The sequence below is a fragment of the Hetaerina americana genome, unplaced genomic scaffold (genome assembly GCF_022747635.1).
Source record: "Hetaerina americana unplaced genomic scaffold, ioHetAmer1.1.p SCAF_2, whole genome shotgun sequence".
Lineage (NCBI taxonomy): Eukaryota > Metazoa > Arthropoda > Insecta > Odonata > Calopterygidae > Hetaerina > Hetaerina americana.
The window spans coordinates 81,557,147-81,578,895 of NW_027286763.1; the positions used below are offsets into that span (position 1 = coordinate 81,557,147).

Here is a 21,749-nt window from a genome sequence, read left to right on the forward strand (position 1 = left end):
TAGAAGACGACGAACAGGTGTGCGAGAACCTTAAACAAGCGTAAATAAAATCTTAAGATACCTGGTAGAGAAGGAATTCCAAAAGCAGGCTGGAGGGCGTCACATCAAAAAAATCACTCCCGTGGGCCCCTCCTCCTCTCCTGGGTCATGGGAGACGATGAGCAACTGCTTTTTCGAAATCCCCGAGGCAAGGCGATCTCCTGGATTGTGGCACACTCACTCAACACTGCGGTTTGGGGGAGGGTGAGAGGGGGTACAAGGGAGTACGGGGGCCGAGAGAGAGACGTAGGGGGGGAGGGGACTCACAACAGAAGAAGAAGCAATCGGAACGACCACAAGTGCACAAGATTCGAAAAGGGTTCGGTTTGGTTACGCTGGCGAGGAGAACCGCACGAAACGGGCAGTGACACGCCTGCCCGTGAGGAGAAGGACGTCGCTCGTGGACGAGGCACACAGGACGGCACCAAACATGCACGGCGGAACAAAAACCCCCGATTCCCTCGACGTGGTGCACGGCTCCGGTAAAAAAACTTCGGTTGCCACCCGTGGAGAGGAGACCGTGGCGAGAGAGCGCGAGGAGGAAGATGTTTCAGGAATACTGCACGGGAAAGCGCAAGCTCATCGCTGGGCAACGGACGTCGAGGCAATGAGCGAGCGTAGAGACCGAAGAGAGAGGGAGAAAAAAGGGGCGGGTAAGGAGAGGGGAGGAGGTTGGAGGGGGGTGTTGGAGAGAGGAGATCAGTCGACTGCGACGGATGGGAGGGGCGCGCTGGGAAAGGGTAAGGCCCTGTGGAGGGGCGAGAAGGAGGGGAGGGAGACGGTCTGAAAGTGGGCACGTAGCGAGGGAAGGGGACCGAATTTGAGGGGCGTGGAGGAGAAAACGGTGGGTCGTCAAGGGAGAGGGGGGTAGAGGGATAAGATGTGGGATGGAGAGGGGGAAGATAAGGGAAGGGCGTGAGACGGGGAGTGGGTTCGAGCAAGGAGGAGGAAGGGAAGAGGGAACCCGCGACCTGGCGTCGACTCGACTTATCGATCAGAGCGAGCGAGAGAGAGGGAAAGAGAGAGAGAGAGAGAGGGAGACCCATACTAGAGCTGCGGGCTGGGTCAGCACACCACGGCAGGACACGCTGAAGGGAGTCCCGCTCCTCTCCGGGCCCGTGGAAGAGGTGCGCGTGCACTGGTGCACCACGAAGATGTGGAGGAGGGATAGGTTGGGAAGGAGAGGAGACGGGAGGAAAGGGAAATTGAAAGAGAACACGGAAAAGGAACGTGGGCGTTCCTTCCCACATCCTTTCGCTGTCCCGACCTCCTTTTCCGGACGGGAGGAGGAGAGGGCGCGGGGGATTCTCCATGCGAGAACCCCGGGCGACTATCCTCCCTCTCTCGAACTCGAAGGAGGAGAAGGGGCCCTCGAATTCGAGCACCCGAAACTGGACTCGCACGATATCCCGAAGATAATAAGCACCTTTCCCTGGCCTCGAAATATCGGGCGCGAAGGTGCTTTCTTTCCCGGGATCTAACTAAAGAGCGATGGGTGTGAGACTCACTAACGGTGGGAAAAGGATGAAATATGAAATCGCGAACGCGTAAAACTATGCTTTTGCGGCTCATCTTTCCTAAGTGCGAGCCCTTAAAATTTAAGAAAATTCCTCAGCATTCATTTGAACATCCAACTTACCTTACCCTACCCCTTAAAACCTGAGCCCGGCCAAATACGACACACATTTCACTTACGAGCAGGAAAACTGAGAGCGAACTCCGGTTTTAATCTTCGGCTTCCGAGAGTTCACAAGACGAATCTCGTTATTTCCTAGCCAGTTTGAGAGCGCTATTGGAAAGGGTAATTTAGAGTCTCAATACGCGATGAATTCCCACGTTATCAGTGATGTGCGATAAGGAACTGTTCACGGTTACACTTGGGAGGCACTAGGAAAGGTATCAAAGAGAATTTGATCGCTGGGGAAAATGGGGTGAAAAACTTCAAAACACTTATTCAAACAGTCGACAGAGCAAAAGTTTCCAGGGTCAAGAGGACTTGAGAGTAGGAAACGAGGCGAAAACGACGAACATGAAGCTGAGAGAAACTTCTAGCGAGCGACAAGAGCAGATTTGCTACGCGTTGAATCAATGAATTGTTCCTCAGAGAGAACAATGGATGTGAGGATTAAGATACTGTCTAGCACTCGGAAACATTTCAGTGGAGATAGCATTGCCTTGGGAGAGCATGATTTCCCCCCTTTTTATTGTTCGTATCGAGACCACTTTCCCTTGGTACACCAACAGTTTCATAACCAACGTTGGCATGTATTTACATGCCCTGTATGATGGGCTGTAGATACTAACAAAATAGTAACACCTTAATTATGACCAGTAATAGGGTTTCAGCAAGAAAAATATTTAAAAAACTCACCGTTCGTGTGCACGATTTAAACAACGAGGCTTTTATTTTGATAGAAAATGTTACTTACACGATTGATATCAATTCTGGACTCCTAAGGTGCGAGTGCTTATTTATGATGATATTAACTATGACGACCAGGGAAGTCAGGCAGCATAGTATTACCCGTTCCCAAGAGACAAATGGAATTCTTGCGACGTTCCAGTGAAAGTTTTTCGCGAGCGAGGAGCTCCAAAACTTGATGTTTTTGGAGATTCTACCAGCGAGGCTTATATCAGAGTTGCATGACATTTTCTTTGGGAGAACACGTAACCCCAAGTAATTTACTCGTTTAGCTTCTTCGAGAAATGCAAGAACGCATTACAAATATCTATTAGCCGATAAGACACAAAGAAGGAATACTGAGAAAATTATGCAAGCCCATACGTATTACCAATGCGATTAGTGGCGTTTCTCCCGCGTAACGAACATTCATAAAAATGGATAAGCCATTCAATACCCTCAATAAAACGCCAATGATATCCGCTGAATGACTGAGTTCACATAGTAGTTAACTGAAGAACGACCGTAAGATTTTGGCTAGGTGGGGGACAAATGGGTGTCGATAGAAAATTTCCGCATAATATATCGCGAATACTTACTTCTTACTTACTCACTCTCACTTCGCGAAAATTTAACTAATAAAAGAACGCCCAAAGCATTATTCCAAGTACTTCCAGCATGAAATTGGTATCTGATATCGACCGATAATGCGGAGCGTTCTGGGACACCCCGACCTTTTCTCGATCGGGTGACGCAGCTGATTCCATCCCCGTCTAGGGTTGGGAGGGATCACCATAAACCAAAGGTTCTTAGCTTTCTCGGGGAGGGCTCAGCATCCCTTGAATAGATATTGAATCTTCTCAAGTAACCTACTAAGCCGATACAATTCATATTTAAGAAAACCGTGGGGAGTAGTGGCAAATTTAACGAAACCGCGTTGAAGACCTGCTTTTATTACAAAATATCGACTAGATTCTGCATGGAAATCCCCAAACCTATTTCAGAAGTCATGTTTTATTTTCTGCACTGGCCAATTACCGACTGAGTCAAAAACAGCGGGGCCTGATTTAGACTTTCCTTCCATTCCAAATATTTGTCTATAACATCCTTGCCTCGCATCACCTGCATTTGTGACCTCTCCTGATCAAGAACCGGTGATTTTAAGTGACTCGGGGGATGACAAACGTGATCATGAACGTAAGGGCCACTCAACGAACGAACGTAACGAACAATTACGTAATAATCAAGGAAAGAGGCAAACGAGGGACATCATCAGCTGAATGTGAAAAGTGAAGAAACAATTTTTTTTACATAAAATAGAACGGCCTTGGGTTTAGCACTACTGAGAGAACGATCTGAAATACATTAGGCATTTGATTAAATTTGAGGAAAAACTTTTCGCAACCTTTAAAATGTTCACCAACTGCCAATGAGTTGTGCTCCTAAGGAAATACTTTATTATGTTTCAAAAACGTCGCTGAAAAGATTTCCATACCGTACTTTCTCCTCTGACCATTGAGTTTGATGATTTTATCATGCTCAGCACAGTGAAGCAATTAAAAAACTGTTTCCTTACTACGGAGAGTATGAGAGCATTGCTGGAAATTGTTATGAATGTAAAACCAAGGGCAGAGAGAAACCAAGCCCACTCCACTTTGCCCCTAGACAAACACTTCAATGACCAGATAACTTCTTTTAAATCTCAAGAGAGTAAATGATGTTAATTAACTCCATAGATTTAACATGCCTTCTACACATTCAATGAGGACAGGAGCTGGAGCGATGTATACGTAGGACAATGAAAACTGAGAACGCTGGGCAAAATCGTTGTTCCTAATATATTAACAGAAGCCCGTTCCCATTCAAACTGAATATTTGGCTTAATCTGCAGCAGCGAAGGAGGGATTTTAAAACGACTGTATTTATATTTAGAGGACAGATGGAATTAGAAGAGGCAAAGAGAAGACGTGGAGGAGATGGGAGCGTCGTTAAAAAAATGTGAAGACCCACGTTTTTAATAAGGAGATACAGCATTCTGAATTGCACACGGAAGCTGTTAGTATGAAGGGGTGGATGAATTTTAAACGCCGGTTCAGGGCAACTAAGCCTTGTTTACTGCACGCGGAAAAGTTAATGCCACAAATACATTTAGAAGTCGTTGTCAGGGTGAATAGGACGGAGTAAACTTAAGAGAGAGCCACCTTTAAAATTAAGCCACCTTTTCACCATCGCATTGAAAACGTATTTTTATCAACCCTCGATACGCCGTTGTTTCAAAGGGTAGAGGAGCCCGCGGCGGTTCGATACCAGCTCTCTGGAGACCAATATAGCGTAATCAATTTGAGGGGGATAGAAAATGCCAAAATACTAGGCATCGAAAAGAAACAGAATATCTCTAAGGGACCCTCAACATTTGATAACCTTTATACGTGAGAATGCATCGCTTGATTTAAAACTTGTTCAACTGTGACCCGCTATATTCAGCACGCATGAAGCCTCTAATGATCAACATCAATGAATGGTATTTTTTCATCGATTTACGGCTCCAACGGTCAGTGAGTGAAGATAATCCAGGAAATGCTAACAAATAAAATAAAACACGCGATGATTCAATAATGCGTACATTTCACGGAAACGTTGTAGGTCAGAATGCCTGCGCGAGACGTGGGCCAAATTTTTAAAGTGATTAAGATACGCTAAGTGACATGACTTCTAGATATTTTTGAAGGGTAACGCAAGCGGAGGAGAGGGCTCGAAAATTAAAATAAATTTCAATTTCGAAATTGATCTCCTACCGGGTAAAAATTGAGGCGCAAGAACTAAAACTGAACGGTAGCAGGAAGGAAGGGAGGGGGGAGGGGGAGTAAGTTCGAAGTTTATGAATCCACGCTGGAGAGAGACGCCTTTGGAATGGTGCGGCAATGGTCCCTTCTCCAGGATTGGGCAAACTAGGAGCCACGGCGGTTTCTACCGCAGCAATGCGCATTTCCCGCAGACGGTGGTCTGAGAGGGGCAACGCTGAGGGGAACTCGGAGAATACGCCGGGACGTCACGCAAGCCGTTGCCACTGGCAACACGAGAGCGGAGAGACTTGCTTAAGTCTACAGGCCGCGGAGGAACGGTGGGCAACGACAATGATAAAAAATACACACCACCACAAATAATGAGCAGGTGTCTCGCCAGAGATCTTCTCAGTGCTGTCAACACGTTTCAATATGGGCAACCTTGAAATTATATCGCCGGATTTTAATGAAGAAATAATTCGTCGGGAGACAATCTCTCGAGAAGAAAGTGGGTAGGGATTGGCGGAGTAATCCACCAAAGTCTCGAAACTGTCGTTCCACGACAATACCGACGTTGTGACACCTCGACGATTCCTAACTCGGGTACGTACAATTCGGGATTCGTCGAGGGCAATGACGCTCTTATGTCGTCACTGTCGATTCTCAACGGTCCCGAGTCCTTCGTGAAAAACACCCAGAGAAGGTTTTTTTCCGAGTTCCGACGACACGGTTCCACGATTGCGTGCCGCGAGGGGATGAAGTCACGCACCCCCGAGGGGCAAAGAGAATGCTCCCCTCGAGTCCATTAATTCCACCGAGTGGGCACAATGGCTGGCACCGGGTTTCTTCCTCTCATCGATTTTTTCCCAGTATACATTTCCGGTAATCTTTACTCGACGACGCGAAAAAAACTAACCGTAAGAACAAAAATATTATAATCTCGGAATGCATTCTATTAAATCAGACAACTTACGTAAGTGAATGCATAGCTTTTTCCAACGGTTTGGTTGGTAGAAGAGCGAGCGTCCTACTCGCCGTGGACGCGGTACACGCAAGCTGACTCCTGGGCTCTCGACCAAATTTTAATATCTATAAGTTGTCGTTTACATTTTCAAGCGGGAACATTTTCACTAAAATAATATCAACGCCTCCACTATTTTTTTTGGAAATTAATCCAGTTAACTCCCCAAATGATATTTGGGATTCTCGCATAACGATAGTTGGGGAGTCGGCAGTGGTTGTACACCGCCCAGCGCGTGCATAAAATCATGATGGCATATGATAATATAATGATTAATATTCGGATGAACTATGATCACGAGCAATAAGAATTAATATTCAATATGAGCGATTCTTTGATGTAATGCATCAAGTGCTTTAAAAGAAGGTATTTTCAATTGAGCTGAGTACGAGAAAGGCGAGTGAGCAGCACTGCCTACACGGAACCTGCATAGAAACATCGTAAATACCACTGCTTTATTGCATCACCTTTAAAAACTCTGCAGAAAAATGGTCACTTTTGACTGTGCCAATCATCTCGCCTCTAGATACGGGTAAATAATACCAAACCTCCCACAATGAATATGTTTAATTGGCTGGTTTTACGTCATACTACCTGCTTCGTTGGTAACAACAAATGAGGTCTTGGACGATGAAACCTGACTATCTTCCGGATTGAACAAGTTTTTAATGAAAATTAATTGAGAACTTCTTTACCGACCCCGCCAAGCTATTTCAACTCCCCATTAATATCAACCAAATCTCTACCTGTCCGATGCGGAGCCATCGTTCGGAGACTAGAACACTGATGCGATCTAATATAATAAAACAAAAGTGAGTTTTCGAGAAAATCATATTTTATAGTATCCGGAGATTAACAAGCGTGTTTACTACTGTCCGGATCCCGCATGAGTCTCCAATTAAAACTTTGAAGAAGCAAGGAACACATTTGAAATCGTCAAAATGTGATTAAAGGAGACGTACAGACGCAACGTCGGATATATCGGTCCGATCCTCGTCTTCATCCCCTCTTCCCAGCTTTTGTTCCCCTGATCCATAACCCACAGTCCCAGAGAGATCTCTTTGAAGAGGGTGGGAGGGGCCAACGGCACTCCGATGTTATTGGTTAGGAAGCTTGGATGCCCAGCCAATGACGGGAAGGGCGCTGTTTTGAATCTCATCCTGGGGGGAAATTGGTCTGGGCTGCACATCGAGAGACTGAATATTCTCGTCCGGGCTTAATAAAGGTAATTTAAGTTCATGAGATATCCCCCTCGTGAAGCTACAGGATCTGCCGACGTTATCAATTCTTCCGCTACTCTTTAGCTATTTAATCAAACCAAAAATTAAGTATTGTAACTAAACTGTTTAACAGCAAACATAAATTATTTTACGTCGCAAATCAAGCGCATAACACTCAATATTCAAATGATTTTCTACGATGATGAACTCAAAGTCATTGATATTATTTTTCTGAAACTTTTCTCGTATAAACTCCTTACATAACTCTTGCTATAGCTCACACACCTTCAGCAAATCATTTACTCGTTAGCAGCGTGTAATATCAACAAGAATTTACAATTTACACAATTACAATTATGTAACGTGGAAACAAAATAAATAAACAAAAAATTTATTAAATACATATTTAATAAAGTTCTCTGACCAGAATAGTCCACTTGCTGACAAACTCCTGAGCTGTAGGTTCGAATCCACCGAAAAATATGCATGCTGGTTTTTACATGCAGTGTAACATTCAGGGTTTAGTCTATGGTTTGATCCCAAATCGTCAGTACTACTCCTTAATTAAACTGACTAATGTCAAAGAATGTTTGACCACGGCAATAAATTTAAATTTTAAGAAGCAATACACAGAAATTACTGTTCAATTCCAGAAGTTACGGCCGATCCAAATAAAATATGTCCGTAGTTTTTGCGATGCCATTCACGAAAGTTGGCCACATTAAAAGGGAGGGGTTGAAATATATAACAGCACGATCGCACAAGATTTAGTGGTCACTCGCGCGCCTTGAAATTGCCCTCTTGACAGCGTGCGTAAATCATTTTGGGAGGTTAGTCCAGAGCTTTCTTTTTTTACATAGAACCAATAATTTGCCAAACCAAAGAAGTAAATCAATATCATCAGTGGTTAATGGCACTCGACAATATGCCGGAAGAGAACAAAAATGTACATTTTTGAGGTGAAATCTTCAACTTGCAGCAGGTCATTGTATAAAATTTTCATAGACAAACCCCCAGGCAGTGGTGGGGCGAACACTGAAATCCTATTGTGGGTCAAGATGATATCGGTAGTATTCTAAATTCAATTCCGCTCGCGACGCGAGGTAATATTTAGTTAAAATTAAATCATAACCAATAACCTAGCTTCCATAACTATGTAACAGCACCAGAAAAACTAATAATTGCCAAAAAAGAAGCGACATTCCCAGGTTTACTACCTTGATCAAAAATTTCCCGGAATGTATTCAGAAAATTAAAAATACAAGTTTATTCATCTAAATCTATATTGTCCCCTTCAAAGTAATCCCCATCGACTGCAACACACTTATGCCAGCGCTTGATCCAATCCTCGAAACATTTTTTATATTCGGTTTTCGGTATGTCCATCAGTGCTTCCTGCGATTTTTCCATTACTTCCTCTCGGCTGCTAAAACGCGTTCCCCGTAATGGTTTTTTAACTCGATTGAACAGAAAGAAGTCACAGGGAGCCAAATCAGGTGAATTCGGTGGCTGTTGGATGGTATTTGTTGCATTTTTCGTCAAAAAATTACGAATAATGATAGCACTGTGCGACGGTGCGTTATCATGGTGCAAAATCCACGAGTTTTCTGCCCACATTTCTGGTCTCTTTCGGCGAATTGCTTCACGCAAACGTCTCATAACGCCCAAATAATACTCTTTGTTTACTGTCTGGCCTTCTGGCAAAAATTCATGATGCACTACACCGTTGTAATCCATGAAAACCGTCAGCATTGCCTTCTTTTTTGACTGAAAACGACGTGGTTTTTTTGGTCTCGGCTCATTTGGTGAACGCCATTCACTTGCCTGATGTCTGGATTGCGTGTCGTACTCATAAACCCACGTCTCGTCTCCAGTAATGATCCTTTTGATGAATGTGGGATCGGGTTCAGCCTCGCAAATCATGTCTTTTGCGACGTCAACACGGTCTCTTTTTTGCATGAAATTGAGGTCTTTTGGCACCAACTTTGCTGCTACACGACGGAAACCCAAATCATTAACCACAATGTCTTGGGCGGATCCATAGGCAATGTTCAAGTCCTCCGCTATTTCTCTGATGGTTAATTTGCGGTTATTGACCAAAATTTCTTTTACTTTATCAATTTTTTCACCGACTTTCGATGTCGATGGTCTGCCACTGCGTTCATCATCTTCGATTGACTCACGACCACTTCTGAACCGCTCGTGACACTGGTAAACGACCGTTTTTTTTAGAGAATCGTTGCCGAAACACTTTTCCAACATTTCCAACGTCCGTGCGCCACTAAATCCGTTTTTTACGCAAAATTTAATACAAGTTCGTTGTTGCAAATTTAAATCCATTTCTGAAATTGTAAAAAATCGCCAACACACACAGAGATAGATGTACTCTTGGCTACGTAACTTTTGCAAATGTCAAGTTATGACACTAAGATTTAAAGGGAATATCAACAACAGATGTACCAATTTAACAAAATAAACAGAACTCAAATCGGAACGATGGGAGCGCCACACGGTGGTTATTCCGGGAACTTTTTGATCAAGGTAGTATACCAAGGGTAATATGAAACAGATGAAGTGACTAATTCCAAAAGGCGTGCGTTAGCGTTAGCTATCATAATTGTTCCATCACGCTGGTTACAACTGGTTGGATGCTAAAAAAACAGTTTCTCGGTGATGCGGCAAAGTTCAGTGAACTCCAACTTAGAAATCAATAAAATCATGAGTTAATGCTTTAAGTTCCAACGCAATTGTGCCATGTTAATAATAATTTCATAAAAAGTTTGGTCACAACTTATATGAGCTCCCATCAGCTCTGCTCTTTCGCTAAAACTAAAAAGAGGATAGTACATTCATTAAATAAAATAGATGACATTCTCCTCGTACATACGATTTAAATAATATCATGCTTTGTACTTTCCATTAATACGTAAATTTAATGTAAATAATTGACAGCTTTAAACGTGGATCTAAATTAGATTTTTACGTAGGTCAATTCAATTGTTTTGAGAGTTAAATTATTTTTGATATTTTACTCGCGTATCGGGAAAAACGAATTTGAAATAAATTGAACATATTTCTTTAAATAAAAAATATCATGGCGTAGTACCCAGCGAAACATACATGAACATGAAACATTAGGGCCCATCCCAGTAGCATTTGCCCCAAGCGACGCCTGATTTCCATTACGAATCTAATTTTGCAATAATCTTAATAAACACTTGTCAGGTATCTTTCGCTTTCGTCAGTTTTCAAGGCGAAAGTTTAGCAAAAAATCTTATGAAAAGAGCATCAGCAAATGAAATAATTAAAAAAAAACATCCGAAACCGGAAACATTTCAGAATTATAAATCAAGTAGTTGAAATAGTGTTAGTACGGTGAAATAAAATTTCGAATAGATTATACAACTTTTACATCAAAATGGTCGTTCTGATTAGTAGACTTAGCTTCCAACATACAAGATTTAGGTATCTAATAAATATTTTCCATGTATGCAACACTGATCAGCACATACGTATAGCTGGGACAATTCCAAAGCTAATATTGATAATACCCTAAAAACAATGCACACTAAAAATATTCGATTGAGGATAACTGCCATTAACATTATGGTGATATTCAATTGTTCCCGGCTTATGGTGATACTTTATAATGGAAATCTATTAAAACGCACTTTTCCCAAGAACTGATTCGATTCAAAATCCATACAAAATGTATTTTGAATGGGCGAACGTAAAATGATTAAGGCGCGTGAAAAATCAATGTTATTACTCCCGGTTAGATCGCTTTAATACACACTATATACTCAAGAATGAACCTTTTCTGGAGTGCTGAAAAAAATTCAATTCGAAATCTTACGTAGGACCTCATGGGAATTATACACTGAGCTCGGTTCAAAGTGGGGAAAAAGGTAAAATTTCAAAATGATTCGAAGAGGATCCCAAAATAAAGCAACTTAAGCTCAGGAGGCCATGAATGGCACACTCTCTCATCAAAGAAAGGGTCAAGGGTGAAACCTGGTCAACGGTAAACACTGGTTCCCTCGGATATAATTAGTGCCAACGCCCTCGGCATAACGTTTTTCACACTGATGGAAGAAAACTGTTTGATTGATGCATACGGAGAGAAGATACCCCCAAGGTGTTTATGACTCACGGTCTGGCACGTGAACTCGTCCCTGCACATGCCATCTGCTAAACTGCGGTTTGACTTGGCTCTCTCTTTTCTACACGTGCCATTACATTTTTCACAGCAAATGAGTTCACACCAACCTGAACTCGGGTTAAACCAGCTTTAATCGCGCTGTTCAAAACGTTCTGTCATCCTTCCTCTGCTGAATAGATTGGGCATAAACACACACACTAAGTACGGAGGAAAGAAAGAGAGAACTCGCCCGTTCCGATAAGAGCAGGGGCTTTTATCACGCTCCGCAGACCCTGGCCTTTGCCAACAGCCGTTAGTCAGGAGAGGGTTACGACCAGGGAGCCCCGGCTCTTATTCGCCGGGCTGGCTTTGGCGCACCGTGGATGTTTATTCATCAATTTATTCCGGGAGAGCTTTAATTAATTCCGCGACGGCACTTTCACCGCGAGAGGGAAACACACATCCCGCGATTCGGAGCGCTCCCTTTATATCGACTTCGAAAGGCCTTCCTTCCGTTGGTGCAAGCTGCAGGCGACGATCGGGGCACGCGCTTACGTACTGCAGCAGATGACGGCCCCCGTCCTCATGCGCCACGGAGCCTGCAGAGGTGGCCGCGGTTTCGACGGATGTAAACATTTCCCGACTCCCTTTTCCTTCCTTCCTCCCTCCGCACCGAGAGAGACAGAGAGAAAGAGAGACCGAGACGTATATTCACAATTCCCGGGGAAGGGATTCGTCAATTATTCGGTGTGTGGGGGGGGGGGGAGGAAGTCAATTCGAGTTACACTGCTTGAATTAGAGCCGGCGAGCGAAGGACCAATGCCTGGGGGGGGGGGGGTTAACTAAAAACTAATTAACACACGAGTAAAAAAAATGGCTGGATTGAACTTTTGCGGCTACTGACCGAAGGGTACCAGATCCAAATATTGGGTGACGCCCTTTGAAAGCACCATCTAGAATCAAAACCGTGCGATTAAATGGACGCGATCTTAATCTTAAAAATGCTCCGCAAGCAGGATCATGGGTGCCTGGAGGGGAGTGTTGGGACACCCAACTTGTATGCATAAATATTCACTTATATACATTTTTACATACATAATCACGTACACGAATGCATTCATGTTTACATCGTACAATATGGGGTGCGCTTGAGTGTAGTAACACTTTTTGCGTTTTGAATTTAGAAAGCGGTTTAAAGTCAGTTTTATTATGATTGTATACTGCGCTAAGGAGGAACGAGTACTTGAACTTGTCAGTGCTCATTATTTCATCCAACTCTCTTAATTTATCTTGTTGGTCGAGTCTACCCAGGTAATATAGGACCATAGTAATCCCCTCGATGTCACTAGTAAACTCAATTGTTCTGTTCTCGGTAGCTCTAAAATATTAGTACACATGATGGGAAACGGCAAGTGGAAAAGAGAAAGAAACTCGCCCACGTTTACCTGAATACATGAATGTGCTCATCACACGCAATACTTTGGGCTAAACTCGGCGTGACCTTTAACCTCACCTATCACTATCCACATTTGTATTAATTACTTCGATTTTACCTACTTGGATTAGCATATTTTCTTGGCGAATGTATTGTCCAAAAAGACTGTCTTGAAGATTTAAAAAAAATGTGACTGCTTGAGAACGTCTATGGAATGGTAGGCGGCGGCGGTTAACGGCGGTTACCATTGACCAAAATTCCACACAAAAAGTCTTGTTAACAAACTTTGATCGATCATTTTTGCTTGAAAACATAGAGAATGCTCCGAATAAATAATATAACTTGAGGTTCGTGACTTTTGGAGGCTAGAGCCTAAACTTGAGTCTTGACCTGAAGGACATGAGATTCAACTTGAACTTCAAGGCGACTCCTTCAAGAGAAAACGGGCGGACGGGCTTGGTTTAGGGAAAAGGAATTTGTATAAACAGATGAACATCGTCTGAAAGACATAAGAAGTCGGTATTTTACAGTAAAAATTGCAACCTAAGTATTGCGAACACATGAACTCTAAAGCGGCGCAGTCTCTCCAAGTAAAAAGTGGTGGAAGTTTGACCCTCGGCAGTCTGAGATACGGTACACGCAATCGTATCGCTATAAATTTCTGTCTCGCTGTCGCCATAAAGAACCAAACTACGCTGCCGTCCCTCAATTCTAGAAAATTAAGTCAAGCTCGGCTCGAAGCTTCAATAGACTTGCATACTGCGTTGTGCTACACATACCTGTATATGAAAGAGGTTGAGTCGCTTAGACAAACCACTCTATTCATTCTACTTCTCATAAGAGATAAAATGGTTGGCTTTACGTAAAACCTGACCAAAAATGGTGTTTTAAGAGCGTAGATTTTAAAATAAAGCTGAATTCCATCCATCGCTAAGGTAACAGTTTATTTTTACTTGTACAATCCTAAATATCGACGAATAGTTTGAATTATAATGCTAAGTCCCTATTGGATGTCTCAATCCTGACGATAAAACAGTCGGAAATTCTTTCGATTCAATGCGCTGATCTACAAATTTATTCCATGATTTAGTTAGACTAAATTTTCAGAAAATAACCGAAATGGCCACCACGCTAATGGAATACTGCCGAAGAACATATGTACGAAAGGACAATAAAATTACAGCAGGAAAAAAACTCACAGAGATCGTCACCGTTCATCGTCAAACGATTCACGAAGGCTTTTTTACCAAGTTTTCGTTAAGATTGAGGTCGACTCGCTCCGGAAAAGTGGCGACTTCTTTTACCATCCTTCCAAAGTTGGATGGATGAGACGAACGAGACTTGCTTCGCTTTTAGTTTGCCCTTCCATCTGAGAAGACATCCGATAGGGGAGACGTGTGTTGGCACGTTCGTGATAATGAGCGCATCACGCACTCTCCGACCGTTTAGGGACCTCCGAAGGCTTCTATTAAGCATCCATTGAAGTGTTGACACTCCTTGTATCCTTGAGTAAAGCCAATTACCCAATGCCTAATCGCGACGGAGGACGTAAGAGCGAAGCGAACCCGTCGGAAGACTGCTCTTCTACGCGGGAACGTGTTCACGCGTAGGACGGCCGTTGTAGTATACAGTAAAAGTACTACGTACTATACTAAACATGTACATACGGTACTTGTATAGTATAGCCATAGCTTACCTCTTTCGCGGAGCTAATTTTGCTAAAAAAATGATAAAACTCGTTTCGATCTTCGAAGGACCTCTTTACGGACGTTTTCAGCAACGAATGGTTAAGAACCCGGACTGTAAAAAATTGAGACTGGGATTGCGCGAAAGGTAAAGTCCGTTTGGAAACCCTCTCTAGTCTCGTTTTTTCGGGCGGAAGGAATCACACCTCGCCTTATGGTGACATCTCACAATGTATAAAGGAAAAAGGGTAAAAAAAACGATTCTACCCCAACTGTGTAACCCGCCGCACCACAGAAAAGGATGACGAGTTCCCAATTGAAACACCAAATATTCCTCAAGAAATACCCTGGCCTTCGAGTTAGAAAAATGTATGTACTACGATACCACAGATGGTCAGGCAGGCACAAAAAAAGTTTCGAGGAAAAACTATTCCTCTAATGAAAGTCATATAATTTTGAATATCTAATGGTTCTACTGAAAATACAATAGAGTTTGAAACAGTTGAAGTTTTGTGTCATCTGTTAGGATATAAACGATAGTGAGCAACATTGTATCAAACCTGCGGTATAAGATGCATCCGTTGCAGTCCATTTGAACTGAACGCAAATGGAACAATGGAACAGTGGCCTGGCAATACTTAGAAGGCATAAAGAAAGGCTTGCAAAGCCTTGTAGCAAACCATAGACATGATTTTATAAGCCACTGAACCATTTAAAGGAATCCAGCGAACCGGAGGAAGACCGCAGGTAACGCTTCATCGGAGTCATCATTTTGAACGTCAGGACGCTCGAGATGACGAATGATTTCGAATCGACATTGGAGATCAGCAAGATGGGTCTCAAGATACCCAATCAGAGGACTAATTTAGCAATATTGCTTTTGATTAAGCATCCAGTTCATATTGGAGTGAGCACAGAGAATACAGTATGTCACTGTGCAGCTCAAATTTTTCCTCTTAACTCCTCCTGACTCTTCCTTAAATTGATCTAAGAAATGTAAACACAGGTCTATGAATTTACAATAAAGAAATCGCATAACATAAAAAAAGACCTGCAAATCGCCTTCAGGTCGTCATGTAACTGATAACATACATTAGAAACCCTAACCTTCTCCGCTGCTAAGAATTTCATGAATGATAATTCCATCTTATCTATTTCGAGGGCAAAAGACTTAAAGAGAAAGGAAATATGATATAAATATTTTAATGATTCCACCGAGGCTGCTGAGAGATTCGTTTTTATATGAGTGTTCAATATAAGATGACTTGTCAGAAGGACGAGTAAGCCTCATTGAAGTACGCGACTTTGAGGGGACCCAAATAAGATTTCCAAGAGAATGAGAACGGTTGCCACGAATTTTTCGACTTGAGCCGGTTTAATTTCGTTCCTCGGGAGACGGGACTCCATTTCCGTTTATTAGATTCCTTCGAGATACAAAGCTTTCCATTTAGCACAATAATACAACGCTAAAATACCTCGGGAAACCCTTTAAGAAGCTCTTACCGCAACACTTTAATTCTATGCATGCAGATACAAGTGTATGCATTCACGGCGATGGGCCCAAGTTGGAATAAGTACTAACGTTTTTTTCCAGTAATAAGTCCATAAATCCTCATTCGTGTTTTTGTGCCATACCTTATTGCCCGTGGTGCTATAATTGCACAAGGTAGATGTTCCCTAACAGTGAGTGGCGGCTTCGTGGGTAGGAGAAGCATGATAAGTCAAACGTCAAAAATATAAATAAAACAAAAAGTAACTGAGCATGAACTGCCAAAAACCAGATTTTTTTCAATATTGAATTCCAATTCATACGCCACTGAGTTGTAAAGATGCAAGAAAGCATCTATCCACCGAATTGCCATTTTTATGTGCCTTCTTTGTCAAATTATTTTGAAGTTGGTGCATTTTAAATCTCGTGAGTAGTCCACTGAATATTAAAACACATAAGTTTTATCCATTGCTGGAGGTGGGGAAAGGAAACGTTATCTTTTAAGTTAAAACATTAGTTAAGGGGCTAGATCCTCCTGCAACCACGACAAAATATGATTATATGAACTGGATGAAACGGCGTAGTATTAAAATCCCCATTCAAATTGTGAAAGTTGAGATATGAAGTTTGATGCATATTTTAACATGGGGCACAGTTAAAAGATAAAAAGGGTCAAAAAGTGGGGAGTATAAATTCAATCATGAGGGAGGCATGGGGAAACGTTTTCCTTCTAGATAAGAATTTGAAAAGAGCTAAAAGATAGACAAGGGTCAAATGCATGAAAATGAGTCAAGACGGCTAGGAGATTTTCAAGACGTTTCCTCGTTCCTAAAAGTTATAGCTCTTGAACATTCTAACTTGAAAGAGTTTTAGCCAAGTGAAATTAATACGATTCCGTATCAAAGGCAGATACGTAGCCTCGGAGTACTTTTACAAAGATCCATAAAAATTTTGGAAGTTAAGAGCTATTCAGACCATTCTGCTGCACATTGAAAAATGGCAAATCCCTTTACTTTTGTCTTACAGGTAAACTACGATTTTGATTAAAGGAGCACCTGGTGTAAAACCACACTGTATCGTACAGCTTAGTAGGATCTTCGTCACCTTCAAATCTGACGGCCATAGATATATATAAAATGCTTCAATCATATTTCAATAATTAGGGAAAATGAGAAAAATGATCATGTATGACAATATAACTCACTGAAAACTTGAACCAATACTCTTAAGATTGTCTTTCAACGAATTAGGAGGCCAAAATGACCATTATTTCTGTCGAGAGGAGCGTATGACTGTCGGGGTGAATAAATATAACACGGCTGTAGGAGAAAGAAGTGAGACGAAATAATTGCTAATATACGATTAATGTAGTGCTTTGGTGTATGTTTTTCCTGCGAAGGAACTCGTTTTTCCTTGTAGAGAGTGTGAATGATGAATGTCTCCCGGGTCTGTCTGGTTCACTGGACTCTTGTAAATTCCTCCCATGAAAACTCCAAATATTGACTTAAAGAGGTGGCCGATATGCGGGAGTGAATGTGATTCATCTATGTGATGACTTTTTCCATTAATTTAACATCACTTACAATTATTGAATGTTAAGAAATTGACGTCCTGACCCCAGAAGTTCTTGCAACTTGTGTGTGAACTTTTGTCAGCACAGTGAGTGCACTTGACTTTGTACAAAAACTGAGGAACCCAGAATACAGACGGAAAACGAGGTGAAGAGAAATATTTTTACAAAAAAAATATGCTAACCCGCAGTGCAATATAATTTAGTGCATACTACTCATTATATGATTTCCGATCCACTGACATAGAAATGTGCTAAATTGTAATTAATGCCAAAAAAAACGGAGGGGCTGGATTTAATAATTTGATGCCTTTACTGGGTTATATTCAAAGAGAAAAAACATTCATGAGAGGTGCCGTGGGAGCGCTGGATATGATAGATTGCGAGAACGGAGAATTTATAGAAACTAATGGAATAGCACAATGCTACTTCCTCAGTAGAAATAACTTAAAAGTCTGTTGGAATTTTGTCAACTGTAGCATGATAGATGAATTTCTACAGAGCCTGTCTGGTCCCCTGGGCTCGTGAATATACTCCGAATTTCAAGGCATCTCCAAATATGGATACATACATAGAGCAGTGGCTGATACGCCTGAAAGTCGAGCTCACATGTGTACAGACCCATTTTATGGTTACACCTCCTGCGTGCAATCGTCACTTACATGCTAGATGTATGTCGCCAAAAGTGTTGGAAACTAGAATGCAAACATTGGTGCACATTTCACCAATTAGGAAACATCACATAATCATCTAGGACGCCAAAGGCTCTGGGACGTTTCTATACCCCAGTTAAGCTGGGTAAATTGGACGGAAGAGATGGAAAAAATAGAAATCTTCACTGAAAGCGATTCGGATCCCTCAATTTGGAGGAGGAGCGGCGGACGCCTCTAGACGTCGCCTCCGCCGCGGCGGTGCAATCCGCCCGTGAAAAGTCGGCAGGCGGGGGAGAGGGGGGGGCTGGGAAGAGATTCAGGGTGAGGGCCATCGTGAAGGAAATTTAAATCGACGGTGGCACCACGACTGGGACGAGTGCTGCCAACATCCTTGCCAACCATTTTATATTCTTGTTTTGCAATTTCCCAGGATTCCTGGTAACCTGAGCCTAGATATTATTTCTCCACAAAAATGTTTTTAAAACCTTCAACCCATAATCACAATAAACACGCAGTTTTTCACAAATAATATTCTACCACAAGTTATTTCTATGCCTCAGTACTTTAATACGCCTTTATTTCTAGGTATTTATAGTTTTTTTCCAGCCTAACTGATATTTTCATTTTTACGGCATTTTTACACAAACAATTACACCTGAAAACGACGTGAATTAAAAGTAATGCTAAAATATTAGTCAAGTGCGATCAATATAATAAAACATCAGTGACGGCTTTCGTTTTGAGTAGATTAATGCAGATGCCAGGTTTCTTGAAAACCACCCCGGTTCCCTGAAAACTCCACCTCTGCCTAATTACCCACCAATTCCAAAAGGCGCAAATTACCTCAACGGTCGACCGCCTCCTCAAATACGTGTTAATAAGAATACTATAGAAATGTCGTTTCTTGAAATACTGGAATATTTCCACGACATCACCCACAACACCGCCACAGATAATCATCACGTTTTAGATTTTGCGGTGAAATCAGAGAAGAAGTCATCGCATTCATGATGAATGGGAAAATTGACAAATTATTTATTTGAAAATATCCGGTGTGTATGTAATAAAATATGTGTATATTTCTTAGATAACTAGAAACGGGCATAGTAGTGTATGTACTCGTGCAAATTCACAAAGACACAGACTCAAAAAGGTAATTCCAGAACCATAGAAAACACAATATTGCGTAGTTTTTTGATAATTTAATAACCATATTTAAGTTTCAACATGAATATTAGTTTGGTAGATAAATATAGGTTTCTACTAGCAGGTAATAAAACCTCGGGGTGTGAAATTCACACATACTGACTACCGTTCCTTCCCCCTGTGCCGTCCTTGCCTTCCCAAAAAGTTCCAGAATTGAGAAAATCACTCGGACTGGACTTAGCTGGCGATTCAAAGGCACCAAAGGGATATGACCCTAAGACCCTCCCGCTCTTCCCACAGGGCCACCACCCAGCCCGGTGACTTGATGAAGAAGTGAAACTTAGTCGAACTCCCAGCGTCCCTTCATTTTCACTTAAAGAAAAGTTGGCAACTCTGGAATTGCCGCTCGGGATGCCGTGACACCACCTCCACCACCGGAGGCCTTGTTCCTCTCTCTTTATTTCCCCTCTTCGTCTCTCCTCCACGAGCCATCCCCTCCGTGGACCCGCCGCAATGCAGTCCCGCCCCGCCGCTGGGTGGTGGTGGCGGGGCGTCGCGATGGGGAGGCGGGGGAGGAACGTGGGGCACGATGCATGCAGGAGTAGGGCATTAGGGGAGAAATGGGATGAGGGATCCTCGGGCGCTTGGGCCAGTGCCATGCCGTGGGATAGCACCAAGCCCTTAACACCATCCTCCCCTCTCTCACCTTTGCCTCCCGGCCATCCCCCTCTATCTCACACACTACATCCTTCCCCACACATCCGTGCCGGCATCGTCGCTCGTCCCGATGTGGATTGGCGGGGGAGGAGGAGCAGGGACACCACATCTTCGTCCATTTTTTTTCGCTGCTCCCTCCCAATTTTTTTTTAACTTCCTTCCCAACCTCCACGCCCGGGTCCAGATATCAGAAACGATCAACCTAGATCCCCGTCGCGGACTCGGGATAGTCACGTTGTGGATGGGATGGTCGGCTCAATGGCATGGAATTTAAATGCGAGGGATTTAATTAGCTGAATGCGGGGCAGGGAGCAAAGTGGATGGGAAGAGTTAAAACCCATTAAAACCCATACCTCATATTATGTACCCAACTTATCGATTCCATCTATCGAAGGAGAAATCAGAAGCGATGAAACGGAAACGTTTCAAATTTAAGAAAAAAGAAAATTGCAGTTTTCAACGAAGCAAAATGACAAACCAAAAATGCGTTTTCCAACTGGGTAAAACCTTTTATAACGACTTGGGAAAGTTGTATTTTTTTTGTCATTTGCTCATTGTACTTCAATTTCCGTCCGAGTCTTCTAAATTTGTTCAACTGTACAGATCATTAATTATTACCACCAATGTTAATGGGATACAATGCTTTCTAGAGAATGATTAAACGATATAAACAAAAAGAACTTCGAAGAGAGGGAGGAAGTCTTTGGAAGAAACAAGTAGAAGAGAGATATTGATTGGGCACCTCCTGAGGCAAGATATCTTAAAGAAGAAACTATCTTAAGGAAACATGAAAGGGAAGAATAAAAGAGGAAGGCCGAGGAGGAACCATGAGATGCACGCAATGTAAAATTCCGGCGCAAGAATCTATGAGAGAATGAAGAGATTTGCAGTTGACAGGACATTTTGGTGAGCTACTACAAATCAACCGATGGAAACGTAAGAAGTGGTATCTAAACGAAAAAATTGTGCGTTTGAGTTCTTTGCTCACTCTACAGAGTATTTAAACAAGGGTTGATTAAGGGGCCGCCTTTTCAGGACTAGCTCGCTAAACAACGCGAGCGACGCACACAGAAGTCGTCAACACTGTACAAATGGAAGGCGACAAGGAGATTGCGCTGAATTTTCACTTATGAAGCCTCGGGGTCCATTACAATGGGTGACAAAATGTTTCGCATGGATTCTGAACGAACATACGAACGGTGAAAGAAGTACGCAAGGGGAATACTTGGGTGCGGAATGTGCATGTTACGTTAAAAGGATTTTCGAGCCAGAATTTCTCATTTTCCCACACATGCTATCCCTCAACTGCGGTCTCACACGATTACCAATGCTAAACGACGAATAAAACCCCTGCAATTATGCGCTTCCCAAAATATCTATAAAAGAATGAAGAGAAACCATCCAAACACTGAGGGAAATGTTAGTTCACCGGAAAGGAAGTGACCTAAG

General features: G+C 42.5%; 1 protein-coding gene across 9 annotated transcripts in view; it reads right to left on the bottom strand.

Annotated features, from left to right (window-relative positions):
• The window catches only part of beta-Spec (spectrin beta chain), a 237,795-nt gene that overhangs the window by 157,463 nt on the left and 58,583 nt on the right, over positions 1-21,749 (bottom strand). For 2 of the 9 annotated variants that reach the window (XM_071585454.1, XM_071585462.1), the window contains exon 1: positions 62-622. The exons of the other annotated variants lie outside the window; for them this stretch is intronic. The gene's annotated coding sequence lies outside the window, so the exon portion shown is untranslated. Of the gene's footprint in view, positions 1-61; positions 623-21,749 lie in introns of those variants that run through there. 9 annotated transcript variants of the gene reach the window in all.